Source organism: Triturus cristatus, chromosome 7 (assembly GCF_964204655.1).
Source record: "Triturus cristatus chromosome 7, aTriCri1.1, whole genome shotgun sequence".
NCBI lineage: Eukaryota > Metazoa > Chordata > Amphibia > Caudata > Salamandridae > Triturus > Triturus cristatus.
In genome coordinates, this window is record NC_140590.1 from 1,547,540,669 (window position 1) to 1,547,560,019 (window position 19,351).

A 19,351-nucleotide genomic window follows, 5' to 3' on the forward strand; every position below is an offset into this window, starting at 1 on the left:
AAAGATGTACAAGACCGTCCATTAAATCAATACGTAATATGTGCTTGCAGCCTTCTTATACAGTAATAGTGGCTGACAATAGTTCGCTTCACTTAGTCGACGATGTTTCAACCCACTTAACAATGTGGGGTCTCCTTAGGACCTAGCAATGAAGGGGCACCTGGGCATGACTGTCAGATAATGTGGTGTGCACCGTGTTGGGGTGAAAAAGGAAGAAGAGTACTCACATAGAGCCCAGCTGGGCACCTATATTGGGGAGGGTACTGACAGTCAGGAAGGCTCAAGGTTGAAAGCCTTAATAATTACAAGAAAGGCAAAAAGCTGTTGTCAGGAATTTCCATGGTAATTGGCTGAACTCTAAATTGGCCTCAAAGCAAATGACGACAATCCGGCTTTTGGTTACCCGGTTTGGAGAGGATAATGGAATGAAAAGGGGCTGCCAAGGTCAGCTGCGTTAATTAATCACGCCCGCCTCGTGGAGAGAACTGCACCTGTCTGTCTCTCCTCGTGAAATTATATTTTGTGAAATTACATTTCACGAAGAGAGACAGACAGGTGCAGTTCTTTTCAAGTGATAATCGTGGTTAATTACCGGGGGGACCGCACCACTAGATGTGGCCATGTGTTTCCTTGCAACAGCAGATACCCTTTGATGTACTACGGCTCTGCTTTTCCCTATCTGAGGGGCCCAGGATAAATTGTCGGCTTATCTGACACCAAAGTAATCAAAGTTTTTCACTTGTTCCAGGGGCGCCTCTCCACCACCATCCTGCCTCTAAAGGAATGGTGGGGGTTCAGTGCCATAAATTTAGATTTTGTGGAATTTATCTAACAGCACCAAGACATACAAAAAGAGGTGAAGTGGTTGAAAAGGGAATGGAGGGCCATCGGGGTTCTAGAAAGAAGGAGTGTGAGATCAGCAAACACGAGAATTGGAGTGCTAATAGCTGCAGACTTTGATGCATCATGCTTGCAGTCTCCCAGCAACTCAACTAGGCAATTTATACATAGACTATATACATTTCACAATGGAGACTTCCGAAATGAATCAGTCTTTTGTCAATTAACTCATATAGGCCCAATGTTTTCACAAATAAATGGTAGATTTGGGACAGAGTTATAGTGTTTTCTGTGATTGAGGCCCATTTGACATTCCTTCTAGTGTTAGTTGTGAGAACCGCTTTTAGGGGAATATTACAGGGTGAGAGTGTAGTCATGAGAGGACTAGCTTGAATTTGAGCACAAAGCCCATCATGGTCGCTGTCCATTCTGGGGACCACCTCCATACCGATCAAATAAGGCCAAAGTTTGATGTCTAAGAAAATATAATTAATATTACTTCTACTCTGACCTCATTTGAAGGTTGGACTAAGAGGAGAATCTGCAAGAGTACAGCCATTCAGTGGCCTCAACCCATGTGTGACCATCAGGTCGGCGATCTGTTTTGCAACCTTTGGTTGCATCTGGCCTGTGTCTGTGACAGCAAAAGACACCACCCGGAGTTTGTGCTCTTCTTTAATCGAGGCTAGAGATAAAATCCCTGCCTGCACTTTAGTGTTACAGCCGCTTACAATTATTTTAGGCCAATCATGAGGCAGCTGATCAATCAAATAAGAGAGTCGTTCAACAATAGCTGATTGTGAATGAGCAAAGAGCTAACGTATATATATGTGTATGTATATGTATATATATATATTCACTGAAAAAACCATGGGTTTCACACACGTTATAGTTAGGAATTAGCATTTAAAAAACCTTGCTAATTCAATGAAAAAACCATAGGTTTCACACACGTTATAGTTAGGAATTAGCATTTAAAAAACCTTAGAAATTCAATGAAAAAACCAAAGGTTTCACACACGTTATAGTTAGCTGGACATTTTACTCGTAAAAAACCATTGAAATTCCCCCGTTATAGTTAGTTAAGCTAACTATAACTCGCGCGCCCGCAATGCACTGCTGATGACGTCACATATTACATCACTCATGACATGGTCAGTGACATCACTCATGACATCACTGATGACATCTCAAATGACATCACTGATGACATCACTGATGACATCATCCCGTGAATGTGTGTTTTTCTGAAAATTAAATATGTTTTATATATGTATATCTCAAGGTCGATGGAAGAATAAATGGGTATATAAGTGTCTAAATGGATGATTTGTTTTTGAAAAATTGATTGTGTAACTGACTGATTAAGTGTATCTTAGTGAATACATGGCTTAGTGAGTAATGTTTAAATATGTAAATATCTGTATCAGTCTCTCACTTTGTGTATAAGTGGCTGCATGGGTTGGTGAGTAGCTACTTGAGTGTCTATATAGGTTATTAGTTGGTTTTTTGAGTATCAGTATAAGTGTCTGATGTCTGTATGGTTCGATGGGGGGTATTACGTAGTGCATAGGTGCATGAATGAGTGACTCACTGTTTGTATGTGTTGAAGATAGTATGTGTGCAGGACTGCATGGGTGGATGAGTGTGTGTATGGGTGTGTTAGTGAATGAATGACTGTCTCTACAGTGTCTTTATGAGTAACTACATATGTTTTTAACTAGTATATGTGACTATTGGTGTATATAAGTGAGTATATGTGAGAGTGAGAGATTGAAAGAGTTCCTGTGTGAATAAGTATGTGTTTCTATAAGTGATTGTTTAAAAGACTAAGTATGTGCAAGTTTCTGTAGAAGTAAGTGTGGTGGTGTGTGTATAACTGTATATGCAAGTAAATGGATGTTTGATTCTTTATTAGCATGAGTGACTATGTGTGTGAGTAACTCTACGGATGAGTGGCATTGTGTAACAGGATGTATAGGTGTATGAGTACATATGATGAGTGAGTACATGTATGAGTGACTGTATAGGACTGTTGGTGAATGAGTGGATGTGTATGTGGATCTTAGAATTACTGAAGAGGTTGTTGTAACTGGTATTGGTATGTCCATTGTTTTGAAAAGTTTAGTCTCTATTTATGAATGTGTGTATCAAAGGTTATATTAGGGTGAGAGGAGGTCTGCCACTCTATCACAAGGATGATGTCATCAGTGATGTCATCAGTGATGTCATTTGAGATGTCATCAGTGATGTCATGAGTGATGTCACTGACCATGTCATGAGTGATGTAATATGTGACGTCATCAGCAGTGCATTGCGGGCGCACGAGTTATAGTTAGCTTAACTAACTATAACGGGGGAATTTCAATGGTTTTTTACGAGTAAAATGTCCAGCTAACTATAACGTGTGTGAAACCTTTGGTTTTTTCATTGAATTTCTAAGGTTTTTTAAATGCTAATTCCTAACTATAACGTGTGTGAAACCTATGGTTTTTTCATTGAATTAGCAAGGTTTTTTAAATGCTAATTCCTAACTATAACGTGTGTGAAACCCATGGTTTTTTCAGTGAATTTGCAAGGTTTTTTAAATGCTAATTTTTTTTTTTTCTTCTATTTTTTTAAACATATTTTTAATTTAATGTTCTAACCTTTTAAAAAGACTATGATTAAATTTTTAAAATTCTTTAATATGTTTTTTTAAATATATTTCATAAAATAAACATGTTATAATTTTTTCCAGTACATTTTTTCCTTTTTTTTTTAGTACGCGTACCGTAAGCTTACGGTAAGCGTACGGTTTACGCAACGCCCGCAATTTATGTACGCTGTTTGCGTATAGTTACGCAATTTGCGTAGCCGCGCGTACTCCGCGTAGGACGCGTACACGTGTACGCTACACGCGCACGTTACGCGGAAGTGTCGGGTAGTGACTGTTATGCGCATGCGCGCAAGCGCGTGTCTTTTTTACGCGCATGCGCACTTTTGCCGTAAGCGCACCGTAAGCGTACCGTAAGCGTACGGTAGGTCATGTGATCATGAAACACAACTTTTGATTGGATGAAACTACTTTCAGTTCTAGAACTCTCCTACACCACACCCATTCCCCTCATTTCTGCTTGTGATCCCTTAGGAGAAGGAGCTGGGTTGTCTTTGTGATACGATGGCAGAACAGCAGAGCCCTTCTGAGAGTGAGGCTAGCACTAGCAGCACTACCTTGAGGCAGAGAGCAAGGAAACAAAAGACCTCTTATGTATGGGATTATTTTACTTTTCCTGAAGGCCAGCTAAAGGTAAATGCACCCTTAGTGACTTGCAAGCTGTGTCAGCGTGTACTTTCAAGAGGTAATCCTGACAGGAAGTATTCCTTTGGGAATCATACCATGATGAGGCACCTCAAGGATGTACACAAAAGGACACATGCTCGACTTTTTGGAGGTAACCCTTCAGAAAGTCAACCAAGCACATCCACAGCAGCTCAGCCTGGACCATCATCTGCAGGGCTGACTCCTTCTTCTGCAGGTCAGGTGAGCCCTTCATCTGTGGGGGGAGCATCTCCTTTTGCTGGCCCTCTGGAAATCGAGGGTTGATATTCGATGTGCCTCTTGTCATGATCTAATTTGTCATAGGGAGACCAGTGTTTCCCTAGTGAACTTCAAAATAGATCAGCACACTTGTCACAGAGACTTATTTTCCCATTCTTTCTTTCCTCTCTCCCTGCATGAACACAACGGCTCTTTTAAGAGCCAACCTTATCTTTCATCTTTTTTTAATATATTTTTTTAAAAACTTTTTTTTTTTTTTTTACCGTACGCGTACGGTGCGCGTAATTTTTTTTTTTTTTTTTTAAAAACCACTAAAAATCAATAATCACATTACAAGGACTTTGAAACACTACAATTATTATTATTGACTTACCATACCCACTCAAAAAAATATTTATTCATTTGTTTTTTTTTTTTAAAAATTGCTTTAAAAATGGTTCTAGTTTTCGAAAATTTTCTATATCAATCTGAAAAAAAAGAAAAAAGTATTAATATTTTTTAAACATTTTAAAATACAGTACACGTATTTACATATTTACCAAAAAATATTTTTGCCTTATTTTTGCTGTTTTCAGAATATATTGCATTTCACTTTAAATTGTGAAAGCAATTGCATTCATCATTTAACAGCGGGCAAAAAAAAAATAACAATCTCAAAGATTGTATTAAAAAACCCAGAATCTCTTCTCACTTAAACTTAACATTACAGAAATGCATAATATTCTAAAAAAATATCATCAAAAAACAATACTTATTTCTTTAAAATACCGTCTGATATTTTTGTTTCAGAAGTATAATCACAATATTATATCTCAAATAACTCCACAATACTTCTGCACCAAAAAATCGCTCCCCCTTTTTCCTACTAATGCAACTGTGAAATCACCAGAGCAAAACGCAATAAATCTCTGCCTGTAATTCCTATTTGCACACAGAGTCATGGTTTGATATTAGGCAAAAAACGAAATTTCTTTGCCAATTTGAAAGCACACTTACTGCTCTTTTTTTTGGGCAAGTGAAAATCACTTTTACAGACTGACACATTATGAAACCACTTTTCAGTTTTTTTAAAAAGCCCATGTCCAGACTGCTTTTTCAGACCACCACCATGTGTATCCTCGGTGACTGCCTACACTCCAGCAAGGGCAACCAGCCTTAGTGATGCTGAATGTATTTGCATTACAGACTGAAACCTCAAAACCCCACTTGCTTGTAAATACTGTGCATGATTATACATGGAAAGGAGCTGGGTGTGTGCTAAGAGTCTGCTTCTTCCCCCAAAAAATCGCTCCCCCTTTTTCCTACTAATGCAACTGTGAAATCACCACAGCAAAACGCAATAAATCTCTGCCTGTAAATCCTATTTGCACACAGAGTCATGTTTTCACATTAGTCACAAAACGAAATTTCTTTGCCAATTTGAATGCACACTTACTGCTCTTTTTTTTTGGCAAGTGAAAATCACTTTTACAGACTGACACATTATGAAACCACTTTTCAGATTTTTTTAAAAAAGCCCATGTCCAGACTGCTTTTTCAGACCACCACCATGTGTATCCTCGGTGACTGCCTACACTCCAGCAAGGGCAACCAGCCTTAGTGATGCTGAATGTATTTGCATTACAGACTGAAACCTCAAAACCCCACTCGCTTCTAAATACTGTGCATAATTCCACATGGTAAGCAGCTGGGTGTGTGCTAAGAGTCTGCTTCTTCCCCCAAAAAATCGCTCCCCCTTTTTCCTACTAATGCAACTGTGAAATCACCAGAACACAACGCAATAAATCTCTGCCTGTAATTCCTATTTGCACACAGAGTCATGTTTTCACATTAGTCCCAAAACGAAATTTCTTTGCCAATTTGAATGCACACTTACTGCTCTTTTTTTTTGGCAAGTGAAAATCACTTTTACAGACTGACACATTATGAAACCACTTTTCAGATTTTTTTTAAAAAGCCCATGTCCAGACTGCTTTTTCAGACCACCACCATGTGTATCCTCGGTAACTGCCTACAATCCAGCAAGGGCAACCAGCCTTAGTGATGCTGAATGTATTTGCATTACAGACTGAAACCTGAAAACCCCACTCGCTTGTAAATACTGTGCATGATTATACATGGAAAGGAGCTGGGTGTGTGCTAAGAGTCTGCTTCTTCCCCCAAAAAATCGCTCCCCCTTTTTCCTACTAATGCAACTGTGAAATCACCAGAGCAAAACGCAATAAATCTCTGCCTGTAAATCCTATTTGCACACAGAGTCATGTTTTCACATTAGTCACAAAACGAAATTTCTTTGCCAATTTGAATGCACACTTACTGCTCTTTTTTTTTGGCAAGTGAAAATCACTTTTACAGACTGACACATTATGAAACCACTTTTCAGTTTTTTTAAAAAGCCCATGTCCAGACTGCTTTTTCAGACCACCACCATGTGTATCCTCGGTGACTGCCTACACTCCAGCAAGGGCAACCAGCCTTAGTGATGCTGAATGTATTTGCATTACAGACTGAAACCTCAAAACCCCACTTGCTTGTAAATACTGTGCATGATTATACATGGAAAGGAGCTGGGTGTGTGCTAAGAGTCTGCTTCTTCCCCCAAAAAATCGCTCCCCCTTTTTCCTACTAATGCAACTGTGAAATCACCACGGCAAAACGCAATAAATCTCTGCCTGTAAATCCTATTTGCACACAGAGTCATGTTTTCACATTAGTCACAAAACAAAATTTCTTTGCCAATTTGAATGCACACTTACTGCTCTTTTTTTTTGGCAAGTGAAAATCACTTTTACAGACTGACACATTATGAAACCACTTTTCAGATTTTTTTTAAAAAGCCCATGTCCAGACTGCTTTTTCAGACCACCACCATGTGTATCCTCGGTGACTGCCTACACTCCAGCAAGGGCAACCAGCCTTAGTGATGCTGAATGTATTTGCATTACAGACTGAAACCTCAAAACCCCACTCGCTTCTAAATACTGTGCATAATTCCACATGGTAAGCAGCTGGGTGTGTGCTAAGAGTCTGCTTCTTCCCCCAAAAAATCGCTCCCCCTTTTTCCTACTAATGCAACTGTGAAATCACCAGAACAAAACGCAATAAATCTCTGCCTGTAATTCCTATTTGCACACAGAGTCATGTTTTCACATTAGTCCCAAAACGAAATTTCTTTGCCAATTTGAATGCACACTTACTGCTCTTTTTTTTTGGCAAGTGAAAATCACTTTTACAGACTGACACATTATGAAACCACTTTTCAGATTTTTTTTAAAAAGCCCATGTCCAGACTGCTTTTTCAGACCACCACCATGTGTATCCTCGGTAACTGCCTACACTCCAGCAAGGGCAACCAGCCTTAGTGATGCTGAATGTATTTGCATTACAGACTGAAACCTGAAAACCCCACTCGCTTGTAAATACTGTGCATGATTATACATGGAAAGGAGCTGGGTGTGTGCTAAGAGTCTGCTTCTTCCCCCAAAAAATCGCACCCCCTTTTTCCTACTAATGCAACTGTGAAATCACCAGAGCAAAACGCAATAAATCTCTGCCTGTAAATCCTATTTGCACACAGAGTCATGTTTTCACATTAGTCACAAAACGAAATTTCTTTGCCAATTTGAATGCACACTTACTGCTCTTTTTTTTTGGCAAGTGAAAATCACTTTTACAGACTGACACATTATGAAACCACTTTTCAGTTTTTTTAAAAAGCCCATGTCCAGACTGCTTTTTCAGACCACCACCATGTGTATCCTCGGTGACTGCCTACACTCCAGCAAGGGCAACCAGCCTTAGTGATGCTGAATGTATTTGCATTACAGACTGAAACCCCAAAACCCCACTCGCTTCTAAATACTGTGCATGATTCCACATGGTAAGCAGCTGGGTGTGTGCTAAGAGTCTGCTTCTTCCCCCAAAAAATCGCTCCCCCTTTTACCTACTAATGCAACTGTGAAATCACCAGAGCAAAACGCAATAAATCTCTGCCTGTAATTCCTATTTGCACACAGAGTCATGTTTTCACATTAGTCCCAAAACGAAATTTCTTTGCCAATTTAAATGCACACTTACTGCTCTTTTTTTTTGGCAAGTGAAAATCACTTTTACAGACTGACACATTATGAAACCACTTTTCAGATTTTTTTTAAAAAGCCCATGTCCAGACTGCTTTTTCAGACCACCACCATGTGTATCCTCGGTGACTGCCTTCACTCCAGCAAGGGCAACCAGCCTTAGTGATGCTGAATGTATTTGCATTACAGACTGAAACCTCAAAACCCCACTCGCTTCTAAATACTGTGCATGATTATACATAGAAAGGAGCTGGGTGTGTGCTAAGAGTCTGCTTCTTCCCCCAAAAAATCGCTCCCCCTTTTTCCTACTAATGCAACTGTGAAATCCCCAGAGCAAAACGCAATAAATCTCTGCCTGTAATTCCTATTTGCACACAGAGTCATGTTTTCACATTAGTCCCAAAACGAAATTTCTTTGCCAATTTAAATGCACACTTACTGCTCTTTTTTTTTGGCAAGTGAAAATCACTTTTACAGACTGACACATTATGAATCCACTTTTTAGATTTTTTTAATTGCACATGTCCAGACTGCTTTTTCAGACCACCACCATGTGTATCCTCGGTGACTGCCTACACTCCAGCAAGGGCAACGAGCCTTAGTGATGCTGAATGTATTTGCATTACAGACTGAAACCTCAAAACCCCACTCGCTTCTAAATACTGTGCATGATTATACATGGAAAGGAGCTGGGTGTGTGCTAAGAGTCTGCTTCTGCACCAAAAAATCGCTCCCCCTTTTTCCTACTAATGCAACTGTGAAATCACCAGAACAAAACGCAATAAATCTCTGCCTGTAATTCCTATTTGCACACAGAGTCATGTTTTCACATTAGTCCCAAAACAAAATTTCTTTGCCAATTTAAATGCACACTTACTGCTCTTTTTTTTTGGCAAGTGAAAATCACTTTTACAGACTGACACATTATGAATCCACTTTTTAGATTTTTTTAAAAAGCCCATGTCCAAACTGCTTTTTCAGACCACCACCATGTGTATCCTCGGTGACTGCCTACACTCCAGCAAGGGCAACCAGCCTTAGTGATGCTGAATGTATTTGCATTACTGACTGCAACCTCAAACCCTTAAAGTATTCCTTATTTTTACCAGTACACCTTAATTTATCATGAAAAAATAGTCCATATTATTTTACATGTTCCTCACATTTAAATTTCTCCCAAAACAGAAAATAATAAACACAACTTCTACAAAAGGAATTCCAATTCTATTATTCATTTCTTAATTTACCATATACATCCCCTCTCAAACTCATAACTCACCTTTTAAATTAGTTAGTTGTGAAAGAAATGTGGCACTCAAACAGCAGATTATCAGAGCCAGGATCTCTGTTCTCTACACCTCTCTCCTCTCAGCAGAACTAGAAAATGGCAAAGTTTCCCTCTATTTTTCCACACATATACATGTAAGTTTCAAATCTCAGTGCTTCCCCCTTTTTTTCAAATGTAATCACACATTTCTATTGGTTGAAAACCAACCCTTTTCTTAAAGTACCCTTCCCCCAACTTGACTTCTGCCTGCTACCATAGCAACACCTCATGGAACACTGCTGTGTGGAGTTAGGTCAGAAGTTCGCCCAACAATGTTTCAATTCCACAGAGCAAGAGTGCTTGACTTTTCAAACCTTACAGCAAATCCATAGTACTGTTCTATGGTAACACATTTTTCTGTACCAATACAAAACATACTTCTATCAATTTACACATACAGCCTAGTTTTTAGTGTAGAATGGTATGAAACAGCCAATCAGTTCTTTTAAAAAAAAAAAATATGTATGCCTCCATTTCCAAACTGTTTTTCATTTCTTTTTCCCATTCTACTGAATTACACCTCCTGAGTGCATCCAGATCTCCTTTGAAGATGTTCACAGTGTGGATTGTAGGGCACAGCTATGTCTTCTGGAGTGAAAAGTTTGCAGAGAAAACAGGTATGGTGAGAGACCTTGCTTTGCCAAATGTAGACATTAAATGGATTGGTCAGAGAGGGTTAAAGTGGCACCAATTGATGCCATTGGTGAAATCCTTCATGCAAATCCAACACCCTGACCTCATAATAGTGCACTGTGGTGGCAATGACCTAGGCACTTTAACTGGGGTAGGTCTGGAAATGCTTATGAAGGACACCTTTGCACAACTGTTTTCTCTTTTCCCTAAAACTGCCTTTGTGTTTTCCAACATATGCCAAAGGCAAAAATGGAACTGGTCCAATCATTTCTGTCCGCAAATTGACAAAGCAAGGAAGCACGTCAACTAATCTGTTTCTGCTTTCCTCCGTGACTATGGTATGGGTGCCATTTACCACAACAACTTGCGTTATGACATGCAAGACATTTATAGAGGAGATGGTGTGCACTTCAATGATGAAGGGAACAGAGTCTTCCTCTTGAACCTTAGACTCTGCATCGGTACTTACTTGTAGGTACCACTTAAAAAATCACTTCAAAAACACAACGGCTCTTTTTAGAGCCCCCTAATATCTAAACTCTTAAATCTGCATTTCATTTCTTTTTTTATTTTTTTTTTCTTCCGTACGCTTACCGTAAGCTTACCGTACGCGTACCCCGTGATTTTTTTAAAAATCAATAAATGTTTTCTTTGTACTTTTCTGTCCTTCTTTGACCCCCTCACAAATGTAAGGGGGTCTGTAACTCTCCTCCTTGCCCCCTTTTCTTGTTTTCACTCTTTTTATTCTGAGTGAAACACACAAAATGGCGGCCGCCGCTTCCTGGTTTCGACCGATTCGAATGTTTACTAAGATCTAACAACCAATCAGAATCGCGCTCGCGCACGCCACCGTACGCGTACGGTAAGCTTACGGTAAGCGTACCGTAAGCTGGCTCAGATATATATATTGATTTAAAGGCTATTTTCTCAGAATCTACTGAACAGATTTACACCAAACCTACAAAAGGCACTTCCTTGACCTAGGGACTACCTCTCTGCCAAATTTCTAGTAATTCTGTTCAGCCGTTCGGGCTGTAGCCCTGTCTAAAGGTCCTATGGAAAAATGCATGGGAAAAACGCGTTTTGGGACCCCCCTTTTATCTCAACCCCCGCTTGACGAATCCCCCCGAGACTTTCAGGGTAGGAGCGGAGCGTAGCGCCCCACCTATTTTGAGAAATTCGCGAGGATTCGTCGACCGGCGCCAAAGTTATTCAAAATAGAATGTTGCGGATTTCCTATGGAAAAGGGGTCCTAACTATAACTACCTACTGGCGACCGCCAGTAGGTAATATATATATATATATATATATATATATTACCTACTGGCGGTCGCCAGTAGGTAGTTATAGTTAGGACCCCTTTTCCATAGGAAATCCGCAACATTCTATTTTGAATAACTTTGGCGCCGGTCGATGAATCCTCGCGAATTTCTCAAAATAGGTGGGGCGCTACGCTCCGCTCCTACCCTGAAAGTCTCGGGGGGATATGTCAAGCGGGGGCTGAGATAAAAGGGGGGTCCCAAATATATATATACATATATATATATATATATATATATATATATATATATATATATATATATATATTATCTACTGGCGGTCGCCAGTAGATAGTTATAGTTAGGACCCTGTTTCCATAGGAAATCCGCAACATTCTATTTGGAATAACTTTGGCGCCGGTCGATGAATCCTCGCGAAATTTTCAAAATAGGTGGGGCGCTACGCTCCGCTCCTACCCTGAAAGTCTCGGGGGGATTCGTCAAGCGGGGGCTGAGAAAAAAGGGGGGTCCCAAAACGCGTTTTTCCCATGCATTTTTCCATAGGACCTTTAGACACAGCTACAGCCCGAACGGCTGAACAGAGTTACTTGAAATTTGGCAGAGAGGTAGTCCTCAGGTCAAGGAAGTGCCTTTTGTAGGTCTGGTGTAAATCTGTTCAGTAGTTCCTGAGAAAATAGCATTTAAATCAATATATATATGTGGGCGGAGCCTAACCACACATCTCATCCTGAGATCTGATTGGCTGTCAGCACTTCATCCAAGAAGTGTTGGCAGCCATCTTGGGACCAATATACATGATAGCATCTCATTAAAAAGCATTGCAGTTAATAGAAGATTTTAAGACTTTAGTTACATTATAAATCATTTGTTGATGGTACCATACTCATTTTAGGAATTGTGGTATGTTCTAAGGTGATTTCACCATGTGAAAAAGCCTTCTGCTGGGATATCATGATTGAGAGAAAAATATTTTCTCATGCTTTTACCACAGAGGTTTGGAAGGTGATCTATAAGCTAAACTGAGAGCTTATTTTCTGTAAATTCACATTATCTTTCTCAGTCATGTGAGAATGAAGTCTGACATTCTCAGTAAAACATGTACATCCAACAAGGGCAGAGACTGTCAGTTGATTCCTTTGTGTTCTACTGCAGCTTTCCAGAGTGTTCCAAAGAACTACTAGAGCGCTAACCGTCCTACTTATGATAAATGTATGGCACACCTGAAGCCATCTTGCTTGGATTAAAGTGGTAACTCTTAAAACATTTAATTTAAAAAGGAACAAAATGAGGTGGTTCATTTTTCCATAAAAAGTATGATTAGTGCTGCATAAAGAAAAATTAGGGCACATTTTGAGTGACTTCTCAAATCCTGGCATGCAGACTGAAACATGCACTTTCAATACCAGCAGCAGTTTTCCCTGGTGAGCAGTAGCTTTACTACAGTGATCTAATGAGCAAAAAGAGTGCTAACATTCTGATTTTATGGCAAATGTGTGACACATTTGAATGCCTTCTTGATGGAATCAAAGTAAAAAACTGAAAGTATTTCCTACTGAGGAGACTGCAGTAAATGAGGAAATTAGGAAACTTCATAACAAATAAGTCTCCCAAGATGGCCACCAGAGACAAAAGAGCCCAAATGTAGCCCAAATATCACCCAGATGTAGCCCAAGTATAGCCCAATGACAGAATGTCCAAGAATGTTCTTAAAAACAACTAGAGCACTTACTGTCTTCATTATGACAAAAGTATGGCACACCTGAAGCCATCTTGATTGGAAAAAACTGGTAACACTTAAAACATTTAATATAAAAAGGAACACAATGAGGGGGTTCATTTTGCCATAGAAATTATGATTAATGCTGAAGAAAGAAAATGAGGGCACATTTTGAGTGACTTCTCAAATCCTCTTCTATTTCATTAAAAAATTCTGACATGCAGACTGAAACATGCACTTTTAATACCAGGAGCAGACTTCCATGGTGAGCAGTAGTTTTACTACAGTGATCTAACGAGCAACTAGAGTGCTAACATTCAGAATTCATGGCAAATGTGTGACATATCTGAATACCTTCATGATGGAATCAAAGTAAAAAACTGAAAGCATTTCCGACTGAGGAGACTGCAGTACATGAGGAAATTAGGAAACTTCATAACAAATAAATCTCCCAAGATGGCCACCGGAGACAAAAGAGCCCAAATGTAGCCCAAAATCACCCAGATATAGCCCAAATATAGCCCAATGACAGAAGTGTGCAAAACACTTATTATTTTGTGTTTTTGCAGTGTTATATAGTGCAGACTTGTCAGGTATTGGAGTGCTTTACATGAGCATTGGTTACATCACACAAGAACAAATTCATTTTGGTTGTAGACATGGGGAGACTAAGTGATTTGACCAGAATCACAGAATGTCGAGCTGAAGCAGAAACTTCAACCTGGTTCCCCAGTTGCAAAGTCTGCAGTTCTGGAAGTAACACCACATCCTCTCCCCTAAGTGCAACATTTAATCAAGTTGTCAACTAGATAAAAAAACATAAAGATAACAAATAATTTAAAAGTGCTTTGTCGCTATTTGAAAACTCAGAAAATATGTCCTTATTTTAGTCTTTTAGAGCACTAACCATAATTTTGATGCCAATAAGACCCTCTCATATATGTAATTTCTAAAGGAATGCTCTAGGTATTACAGTTTTGATTACATCAAGATGATGTCAGGCGCTCCACACTTTTGTAATAAATATAGAATGTTAGCAATCTAGTTGTTCATTAGGATACTGTTGAGAGGCAGAGGCCAGGGGCACGGACTCTGAAAATTGAAGGCAGGTAGGAGGGTGCAAAGGCAACAATTTAACCACACTGAGCAGGCAGGAAGGGCCGTGGAAGCACAACAGACTATGGAGGGCAGTGGAAAGGGGGGCAGGGGCAACAAACCAACAATACAGGACTTGCAAGAGAGGCTGTTGGAGGGAAGATCTATTACGGGTCAAGGAAGCTAGGGGCGGTCCCCAGAGCCCCGGGAGCCACCACAGAACTGAGCAGGAGAGTGAGTCAGGGACAAAAGGGGCACCTTAATTTGAGCCGGGGTGCCTAGGAACGCTTGCTCCAAAAATGAAGAAAACAGACATATGAGACATGGAATTGGAGGCAGAATACAATGGCAGTTTAATGAGAAGATGCAACTTCAAAGAAACCGCAGAATAGAGACCTAAAGTACAAAATACAGAATCCAGATAATCATACAGCTGTCATGATATTCTCTGTATCTCAATTAATGGACTGACAGAGAGAGAGAGAAAACACAACTATAAATGCATCATGAGAAACAAGTTACACCAAGGAAAATGTTACCTAGGGACACTCACATTTACTCTTAGAGCAAGCATTCCTGCAATTACAATACAACATCTTTTAAATGCAAAAGTAAAGAGAACAATGGTTAAACATAACATGACATTTCATATAGGTAAAATAGAATAAGATACTTCAAGCAAAGCCGAGCAAGACATTTTAAGCAAAGGAAGACAAGAGCTCCCAGTTCTTGGGGAAAACCTGCACAGCCTGTTAACCTACATACAGACGGCGAGGTTGTCCGTCGATATCTGTGGGTGCTCCCTTTTTATATCATTTTGTGGGCTCCTTTGCACGCTACATCTACCTACGTATGCTACCCAAAAGCTTCGTCTGCAGATTTTACCAGACATTTCGTCATTTACCCACTTAATGCTGACAATGGACTGGGTGAAAAGGTCAGTCTCTCAGGCCAATCGCTTATCGTAAGTTCCATAGAGCAAGCAGAAAATAATGGGTATTGTACAGGAATTCAATATATTCATGTATAAAATCTCCTCAGTTCTCCTAACTTGACGCTCTGCGGTTGCCACTTCCTTAAAAGCGGGAAACCTGCCCAGGAAGCAAGTACCAGTCCAGGATGCAGCCTACTGTATGTCGACAGCTTCAGGGGGATGTTGAACTTTGATACCGAGCACGGAGCACTCGGGTAGGGTGGGGGCTACTAGTTTGGAGCAGAAGGCCTCGCAGACCTGCCTTCAGACTGCTATACACTAAAATTGCAGAGCTATGGTCAATTTAACAAAGAGGCCTACATATTGAACAGAAGGGCCTACACAGGGGTTTTATGCTGGCTGAGTGGTAAGGATGTCTCAGGATAATTATATAGCAACACAGGACCCGCTGGTCAATTTAATACAGCCTACAAATGCGGCTGGCAGGGCAAGGACAAGGGTCTCATACTTCAGGTGTGGACAGAACGGGCCAGGGGCCCCCTGTGATACAAAATCTACCCTCCTTCAAGGCTGTGGCAATGTAATAGACCATTGTGGGCAGAAGGAAGAGGCAATGGTAGTACAACCATACATGCCAACAGACCCGATTCAGCCAGGAAACGTCCAATGTTTTTAAGCTCAAATGGGATTTATTTGATCTGTCTCCTGTCTACAATATCCTCTTTTTCAATGTAACTCAAAGGGGAAAATCAATACCCCAGTTTTTTTTCAAAATCTCCCTCTTACCAAGTTCAAAATGTTCGCAAGTATGGTACATTGGATCATGGAAGGAAATGTGATAGGGACATGGACTTGGATAACAGAGGACAGGAGAGACATGGAGAGGTGCACCAAACTGACCCTGCAGGGCAGGCATCAGGGTTTGCAGCAGCACAATACACCACACAGGGCATGCAGGACGGGAGTGCAGCACAACAATCCATAGAAAGCAAGAGGGAGGGGACAGGACCATGCACATGGACAACAGAGAACAGAGGGGCAAGAGGCAATGGTAGCTAGCTGACCATAATGGACAGACAGGAGAGAAGGCTGCAGCATAACAGACCATAAAGGGCAGGAGGGACGGATCAGGGGCATTACAATGGAACAGACAAGCCAGGAGGGAGGGAGTAGGGGTCTGCACATGTAAACAGAGGGCTGGGGGCAAGGGGGCAGGGCAGGAGCAGCAAGATGGCCATGGAGGTCAGGCAGGATGGGCACTAGAAGCAAGACACAACATGAAGAGCAACAGTGAGACTGTGATGGCATACACACAGACCATGGAGGGAAGGTGGGAGGGGGTCAGGGGCAGCTAACTGACCACACAGGGAAGGTGGGAGGGGCCATGGCAGCACAGAAGACCATGCATGGCAAGTGGGAGGGCTAGTGGCAGCACAATGGCTATGATGGGCAAGAAGGAGGGTGCAGGGGCATGCACAAAGGACGATGGAGGATAGAAGGGAGGGTCAGGACCTGTGCACAGACAAGAAAGTTCAGGGGAAGGGGCCTCACAACAGACCACACGGGGCAGGCAGGAGGAGCAGTTGCAGCACAACAGACCAGGGAGGGCAGAAGGGTGTGGCAGTACAATGGACCATGTAGGACAGGAGGAAGAGGATAGAGGCATGGCATGTGGACAGGCAGGGTGGAGGTGGCAGGGACAGGTTACAGTCATCTGACAATGCTAGGCAGGTGGGAGGGGAGTGGCAGCTCAACAGAACACTCAGAGTAGATAGGAGTGGCAGGTCCATGGGACATGGTGGGCAAAAAGGATGGAGCAGGGGCATGCACAAAGACATCGGAGGGCAGGGGGAAGGAGAATAGGGGCAGCAAGCTAAGCACAGAGTTTAAGCAGGAGGTCAATGATGGGGCATAGAATTGGGCAATGGAGGGCAGGAGGAGTGGACTGGTACATCATACTAAATTGAGGGCAGTGGCAGCACATCAGACCATGCATGGCAGGAGGGAGGAGGCTAGTCCATGGATTCACACAACAGAGGATAGGGAGGAGGGGATGGGGCAGCAAGCTAACTGTTCAGAGAAGGCGGGTATTAGAAACTTTATTGTTTTTAAAACATTTTGTCTGTGCAAACTACTTAAAATATGAACAAGTATGCAGCATAATCTCACTTTTATTCAGGAAGAAGAAGACGTTAGTGACTGTGACTCCGGGCTCACTTGGCAAAACACCCCCTGACCCTCCACCCCCTATCGCAAAATGTAATGCCCGTGAAAAGGGTAGGTGAACACAGTGTTATATAGAACAGAGTCCTGAGAGCACGATTGAAAATGAAAACTAGATATAGTGTATGGTATAAACTATGCACCAAAAAGTGTGATATAAGATGAACCAGGCGTGAAATATAATATGCAATACATTGTGCGCAATGACAGATTCATTGGAGAGCGCGAGATAGCACAGGCACTAGCGTGTGCTATGCGATATGCGCCTTGGAGTGTAATATGCACAGGGCAGTGTTGTGTAACCTAACTAGTCTCTAAAGTTGTAATATAAAATATGTGCTGGGGAGTGTAACGTTGCATATGCACTGTGACAAAGATATGGATCCCAAATTGTAATATGTATGGCATAGCACTGTGCGTTATAACATAGGCATCGAGGAAGGCACGTTAGATGGGGCAATATAACCCGTGCGAAGACAAGTGTGGCATGACATTTTCACGGGGTGGTGTTACAGTGCACATGGGCTAGAGAGTGTCATAGCATATGCACTAGCTAGTGGAATACAATACAGAGGTGTGTGGCACTCGGCAGGCAATGGTGGGTGTAACACAGCATTGGGCTCTGTCAGGAGCGCGCTGTGACTCGCAAGTGATGTTCGTCCCCTTTCCAGTGAGTAAAATAAAAAGTATTACACATCCGGCAGTGGATGTGTGTTTTATTAACTGTGAGGGGGGTTTCTTGCATAGTTTTGGTCGAATTTTTGTCGAATCCCCTTTGAATGGCTTGGTGTGCATGTGTATTAAATGTGCCCGTCAATAGCTACCCATGTTTGTATAAATAAACGACAAGGGTGTCTACCGGGATTAGGCACGGTAGAGCATCAGACATGTCAGAGCTTCACTAGTGGTGTAAATACATTCCACGTGGATTAATTGCATGCATAGTCGCCTTTTAATGAATATCACGCAAATCGTCATGGTGATAGGTACGTACGGTTTGTCCAGCATGTCCTAGGTGTGTCTATAAATATATATTTTTTAAAAATAATAAAAAACAGTGGCCGGCCCTGGGGATTGGGGTCAAAAAAATATAATTAGGAGACAGGCCCTGGGGGATGGGGTCATCAGGGCCAATAAATTAGAATAAGAAGGGGAACCACACAGCCCCCCTTCTTAAAAAAATAAAATAAATAAAAGACTGGCATCGTGCCGGAGGCCATGCCCCCTCCATGCAGCACTCTGCAAACGCGCCCCCAACAGGCATCTCCAGTATGCGCCAGGGAGCTGCGCTGCAGACAGGTGTTCTGAGGCCAAGCCCCTTTTTACACCTCTCTGCAACGCAGCTCTGTGGCGCTTACTGGAGGTACCTAGTGGTCTAGTGTGACCCTAGGGACCCTTAGGATTCAAGGGGACTTAATCTCTCAACTTAGAACAGCCACAGGGCGCGTTTACACAGTGGTGAAGGGAGGGGACGGGGCCTGAGGTGACGTGTGCAAACACGCACCATGGCACGTTTTAAATTGGGGATATAATTTCCCTTCAATACTGAGGGCCCCTGGGGGCTAACTAGCCCACCAAGTGCTTCCAGTAAGCGCCACTGAGCTGCATTGCAGAGAGGTGGTCCAGGCCGTGCCACTTTTTACACCTCTCTGCAACGCAGCTCTGTGGCACTTACTGGAGGT